This window comes from Mauremys mutica, unplaced genomic scaffold (assembly GCF_020497125.1).
Source record: "Mauremys mutica isolate MM-2020 ecotype Southern unplaced genomic scaffold, ASM2049712v1 Super-Scaffold_100089, whole genome shotgun sequence".
Lineage (NCBI taxonomy): Eukaryota > Metazoa > Chordata > Testudines > Geoemydidae > Mauremys > Mauremys mutica.
In genome coordinates, this window is record NW_025423261.1 from 79,783 (window position 1) to 86,482 (window position 6,700).

The window sequence follows — 6,700 nt, forward strand, 5'->3', positions numbered from 1 at the left end:
TAGTATAGAGAACAGTATAAACAAATCAATGTATGAATTTTAATTTGTTACAAATTTGCTAGTGCTTTCTATGTAGCCTGTTGTAAAACTAGGCAAATATCTAGATGAGTTGCTGTACCCCCTGGAAGACCATTGGATACCCCTGTTTGAGAACCACAGCACTAAATCACCCTTACTTTTAGAACTGGTGCCACTTGACCCAAGGCATTCTGAACCATTTCAGTGCTAGCAGACAGTGGCAACACAGCTGCACTAGGTCTGTTGTTCCTCCCTGCACAATTCCCACTTGGAAAGAAGATATCTTCTGGTCTGACCCTATTTACCATTGTGAGCTGCATAGGCAACTTTCTCTGTGTTATGTGAGCAGAATCCACACGCTATATACTACCTGTATGGCCCTGAGGATGTCACATCGGCCGCAGCTGCTGATTGGGCCACAGGTTGAGAATCACTAGTCTATAATTTTGCAAAGTCCATTGCCACAGGCTTTCCCCCCCATGGCTGCTGTGAGACAAGAGCACATGAAATTCATAGCAATACAAATATGAGTGAAACCCCCCAAATAGATTTACATAAAAACTAGACAGTCTCATTTTAAAACAAAGAAAAGCACAGGCCACACAGGGAGTGGGGCAAGAGTCTTAAATGATTTATACCCTCTCCTACCCGCCATTCAGCATAAGAATTAACCTAAATGGATCATGACTATTTAAATAGAGCATCTTTCTCCTACAAAGCAGAATAAGACAAAAGGTTGAGGCTGTTCCCCTTCACATTTGAGGGGCAGGGGGGGAGGAGTAGAAGGATTTAGATGCTCAATCCACTTCAGATTAGGAAAGAAACCAAGCAGACTAATGATTTACTCAAAACCCATCCCAGCAAAAAGAAAACCAGACTATCTGCACCTAAGCGTTATGCAAGTTTCTAAATAAAGCTATTATATCTAACCTTCCTCATAACTAGATTTCTGGTTCACTACAAAAATGCCTTCTTTTATTCAGTATACAAAATCTAACCACTCAGTCTGTGCTCTCCTCTCTTGCTTTTCCAACTAGCAGTCTATACAGTAACTCCTCACTTAACGTTGTAGTTACGTTCCTGAAAAATGCCACTTTAAGCAAAACGATGTTAAACGAATCCAATTTCCCCATAAGAATTAATGTAAATGAGGGGGTTAGGTTCCAGGGAAATTTTTTTCACCAGACAAAAGACTGTGTGTGTGTATATATATATATATATACACACACACAGAGTATAAGTTTTAAACAAACAATTTAATACTGGTACACAGTGATGATGATTGTGAAGCTTGGTTGAGGTGGAGGAGTTAGAGGGTGAGATATTTCCCTTACTGCTAAATGATGAACTAGCAATTGGCTGAGCCCTCAAGGGTTAACTCTCCCACTCTGCAAGGCAGCAGGAATGGAGGGAGATATGCACATTTCCCTTAAGTACACTGCCTTGTTAATTAGATCAGCTTGCTGTGATCCCAGCTGCTGCAAGCTCTCTCCCTCCTGAGCCCTGCTCTATGGAAGATGGGGGTAGGGGGACACCCTGAGATTATCAGGAGCAGGGGGTAGGGGGACACCCTGAGATTAGTCCCCCCTTCCTTCACTCCCCCCAGCACAGCAAGCAGGAGTCTCGGGGAGCAGCTCCAAGGCAGAGGGCAGGAGCAGCACATGGCAGGGGGACACAGCTGAACTGCAGGCAGCTGCTGCGCAAGGAACTTAGGGGAGTGGGGAGCTGATAGGGGGTTGCCCGATCCATCCTGGTTCCAAGCCCCCACCAGCTAGCTGCAATGGGCTGCTCTTCCTGCAAGCAGGAGACAAAGCAGGCGGCTGCCAAACAACATTAGAAGGGAGCATTACACAACTTTAAATAAGCATTTTCCCTAATTGATCAGCAACATAACAAAAGGTTAACCAGGATGACTTTAAGTGAGGAGTTACTGTAGGAGGGTTTAGGTCAGCTCAGGGGTGTGGATTTTTCATTTACCTCAGACAGAAAAAAAGAGTAACAGAAAAGAGAAGAAACAAGATGGGAAGGAAAACACCCAGTGGGGCATGGGAGATGTTGACATATGCAAATCCCTCATGTAAACCCCTCCCCCCATGCCCTTCATTGTCTCCGCCACCCATTGCAGGGTTCCCCAGTCTTTCTCCATGGCAGGGGTTCTGTGTGTTTGATTCCACCCATAGCAAGGTCCTCCATTCTCCCCAATGGCAGGGGCTCTGTGTGAGCCGCTTTTCTCCCCATTCCACCCTCTACCCACTATAGGGCCAGGCGACAGCAACTCTCAGATCCTGTGTGGATTGTCTGATGGGTTTGGGGCCAAGAGCAAACTGCGTACCCCCTGCCAGAGCAGTAGGAGTAAAACTAGGGGCTTCCAGAAAAATGGAAAGGGAAGAAAAGTAAAGCAGAGAAGAAAGTAGAAAAAGAAGAAAAAGTGCAGACACAGGACCCCACCTAAATTCTGACATAGATTACAAGAAAAAAAGATATAGCAGCATAAAGGAATATTAAAAATTTTTTAGTAAGTACTGAATTAGAAACCTTTAAAACACCCTTTTCACACAAGATTTACTTCTCTTCCAAATCCTATCAAAACAAATGAAGTTTTGCAATTAAACAGACTATCAACAAAAACTATAAACAGATTCATGAAACAGAAAAACCCAAAAACACATTTTTAAAGTTGCTTTGTAAGGTCTAACCACTCAGTCCGTGTTCTCCCCCTTGCTACTCTCCAAAAGGAAAGCAGGAACGATCATCAACGGCAAACAACAGCTGCATTAAAGCAACACTGCCCGCTTGTTTCGCGCTCAGAAGAAACCCTGCAATTCCTGCTGTTGGTTAGCGAGATCAGACACTTGAAGCCACACTTCCCAAATTACAAGTATCAGAGGGGTAGCCGTGTTAGTCTGGATCTGTAAAAGCAGCAAAGAGTCCTGTGGCACCTTACAGACTAAGAGACGTTTTGCAGCATGAGCTTTCGTGGGTGAAATGACTCCAGTGGAAGACTTCAAAGCAAGAACCCTTAACACACAATTCTGTTCAAAGACAGACAAGTCTTGCAGACGCCTTCCTCTCCCTAGTTTCCCCTCTATACTCCTAATTTCCATAAACCCACCCACTGACCTGGACTACCAATCTCTCACGGTTAACTCTTACAGCAAAACAGGGCAAAGAAAGCCTATGCAAGCGCTATTCCGCAGCCCCGAGGCTCTTTTCTGCTCCTTCCCACAGACCTAGCTCAAACAGACAGTCAATTGGATCAAAGCAATTCCTCGCCATTTGGGGCATTGGTGCCCCTTAGTCCCTCTGAGGTGATCGGCTGGTTCCTTCTGGCCTGAAACGCTAGGAATCTGACTCAAAGGGCCACAACCTTCCTCTTCTTCTGCTCCTATGAACTAGCCCTCGTCTGGGCAAAACGTTGACCGTTTCCTAAGTTAAAACACTGGTGTTTTCCCAACAGGAAAGGGATGGACAATTTCTCTTCGGTGGGAAGAAGAGGGAAACCATGCAATCACCTTCTGGAAGGTATATTAAGGAGGGCGGTGGAAGAACCCTCACGGACTAGACTAAGAAAGCAGCTCTTGAACTGACCTTCCAACAATGACAAACTAAAATCTGCAAGAGCAGCTTTTCAACTCAGGGGCCCAATAAGAAGCCGTTACCAATAACTAACCAAAGAGTTACAAATGACTCCAAACCATACACTCTTAGGACAAACCAAACGTTAACACAAACAACAACGCATTTCTTTGCTGCTCTTCAACCGTGATATTCTCCTCCACCGTTCCTTCCAAAAACATACAAAACCAAAGAGTCAGCAGAATGCACATCACAAAACAGTCCCCTGCTAGCTAGGAAACCATCTCACTAACATGAGAATCTTAAAGAAAAAAAACCATTTTCAGAGCTCTGAGCTTTTTTCATATACTATAGAAAAGCTTCAGCCAGTGACACCAGTTCAGGTAGCCCCCTTCTGTTTTTCTCACAGCAGGCAACAGCCTTGCCAAAGCAAAGCCTTAAAAAATTGGGTACAAACTCATAAACATTCCTCTCCACGGAAAAATGCAAAGGGAAATAGGCTGGACAGGGGCATGAGGACAATGGCCCAGACAAACGGGGAGGGACTTGGTCCAGGGGTGGAGAAAGACAGAAAAAGGGACAGGCATGGGATTGGCTTCCTCTATTTTTTCCTTTGCTCAGCATTTTACCTGTGACTGTAATGGGGAGACTTGAGAAATACCTGTGACGCCGGCGAGGTAGGTGGCCGCCCCGAGAGCACAGAGCTGAGCATTTTCCAGTGGCTTGCTGCCTACGCCCCCAGCGCCTGGCTGTGATCGTATAGTGGTTAATACTCTGTGCTGTGGCTGCAGCAGCCTCGATTCGAATCCAGGTCACGGCATTGCTTTTTGGTGGGGAGGGGCTATCCTGCAGCACGCCTCGTGGCTCAGTCTGATGGCGTCCGTTTGCAAAGAGAGCCATCGGCCGGTCCTTAGTTTCTGCTTGGTAAAGGCAAGTCAGTGGGGTCCATCCGTCAGAAAAAGAGTCCCAGGACTTCTTGCTGGGTGCCAGGGTCCAAAAGCAGCGCATTCCCTCCTGGAAAGGGCTGTGTTTGGAATGTCCGTCCAGTGCGCGTTGAAGGGAAGGATCTGCGTGCCTGGGAAGCTGCGTCCCTCCAGAGGCGCTTGAGAAGCCAAAGGGGCCATGGGTGAGTCTGTGATGAGGTGAGTGTGAAGTGTGGAAGGGGGAGGGTGGCAAGAGGAGGTTTTGAGAGGAAAAAAGGTGCTGCTGAGCTGGTAGGTGAGGGCAAGGTCCCAGGCGGGTGTTGTGTGAGGAGCTGTGTAGGCCCGAAAAGGCGTCCTGCTGGGCAAGGGCAGGTGAGGAGAGCCAGGGCTTTTCCCAGGGCTGTTGCTGCGGCCAAAGCCTTTGGGAAGCAGAAGAGGGCCATCTCTCGTTCAACACCTACATCACATCTGGTTTTTAGACACCATCACCCTCATCTAAAGTTTCAGGTTTCCTACAACCCTGTGCCTTCTGAGGTGTTCTAATCTCCCCCCTCACTTATTAGATGGACACTAGGACAGAGGCAGAATAGAGACACTTAGCTTAATGAGAACCTCAAACTCCCGCACAGTGGGCCACAGAGTAAAGCAGCCAGCACTCACCATCGGTACCGGCCTTGTTTGGGTTTTTTTCCCAAACTAGCTCAGCACTCAGGGTGTTGAGCCCTTCTGGAAATCTTGCAAAAGAGTTTGGAGCCTGAATGGGTGTTGAGTTCTTAAGAAAACCATGTTTTTGTTTTGTTTCCCCAAGAAAATTGGGGGAAAAAGATTAATCTAGGGTGAACCTGGATGTTTATTGCTGTTTTCGTTCAGCTCCACTAGGCTGTTTCGAAAGCTGGTCCGTTCCCCATTACAGAGGGTCCAAGCAGAGAGAGTGAAGGAACCCCTGTGCTCAGCATCACAACCTGAGCCCGAGGAAAAGCACTGAAACACGCTCAAATGACGCTTTAGGTTCATCCATCAGAATCACAAGAGCAAGACAAAGACATCTCAAGAGGAAGAGTCCTCGGCTTTCATTTACCCCATCGCAACCCTCTTCACTTCTTCTTCTGCCTACCTAGAGGCTCGTCCAGGAAAATCACTCAACTGATTATAATTTGGGCAGAGAAACCCAGGGAGGGCTTGTGCTCCCCCTCCATGTGAGCGGATAGCATTCTGACTTCGTCTACGGGGTCTCTCAGCTTTGGCTTCCCCAGTTTGTCAACTCGGTGCAGGCAGGAAGCAGGCTCTCCTCAGCTTTGGCAAGCCACTTTCTGTCCAAATTGGGAAACCGGTCCAGTCTCCATTCCCCTGTGAGAACAAGAGCAGAGAGTTCACCAGCTGAACCCAATCCGAGGCATTGAAAAAAATGGAATTATGCTTCCCGTTCCTCCATCAGGATCACCAGGGAAACACACCAAAATCCCAAGAGGAACAACTCGTCTCTGTTTTATTTACCCCCAACGCAATCCTCTCCGCTTCTTCTGCCTCCCTCGAGGCTCTTCCAGGGACAAAACTCATTGAGCTGATAGGATTTGGGGGATGGAAACGGAGAGAGGGGGTTTGACACCTCCTGAGAGGATGTGGACGCGATAGAACAGCTCTCTCGGTTTTAGAAGCCTCCTAGCCTGGCTCTTTTGTTGTCAATTCTGTGCCATCAGGAAGCAGCGAAAGCAGGGTAGGTAGGGCACCCGGTGACGTTGCACTCCATACGTTTTATGAAAAGATGCTTATAAGTGTGAGTATGATGTAAGTGGAATATGCTTGATGCAAAAGGTCTCTTGTAAGGTATCATAACAAAGGTTCTAACCTACTGAATATATGCCTCCTATTTGTATGCATGTCTCATTCTTGTCTCTGAAGCTGGAAATATGAAGTCTAACTCTGAGGTCCTATTGTAATTGTGCAAAGCGTGGGCCACTAATGGCGGTTTAAAACCTTGACGGCTCCCATTGACAATTGGTTGTAAATGGTTTATTGACCTGCAAACCTTCCTGTGTACGTGTGGGCCAACCCAGGAAGAATGGAAACTAGGGGTCTTACAGAGACCACGATAGTGGAATCCATCTTAAATCTGGTATTTTTCCGTTTAGAAGGAAGGGTGAGGACCCGGAGAGACAAAAGATTCCCGCCTTATGCCAAAGCTA

General features: G+C 46.9%; 1 non-coding gene across 1 annotated transcript; it reads right to left on the minus strand.

Moving 5' to 3' along the window:
• Positions 1-2,712: 2,712 nt before the first annotated feature.
• LOC123358549 lies at positions 2,713-2,929 on the minus strand. Its single transcript, XR_006575752.1, has one exon. It is a non-coding gene; the product is annotated as a small nucleolar RNA U3 (small nucleolar RNA).
• Between the last annotated feature and the right edge of the window lie 3,771 nt (positions 2,930-6,700).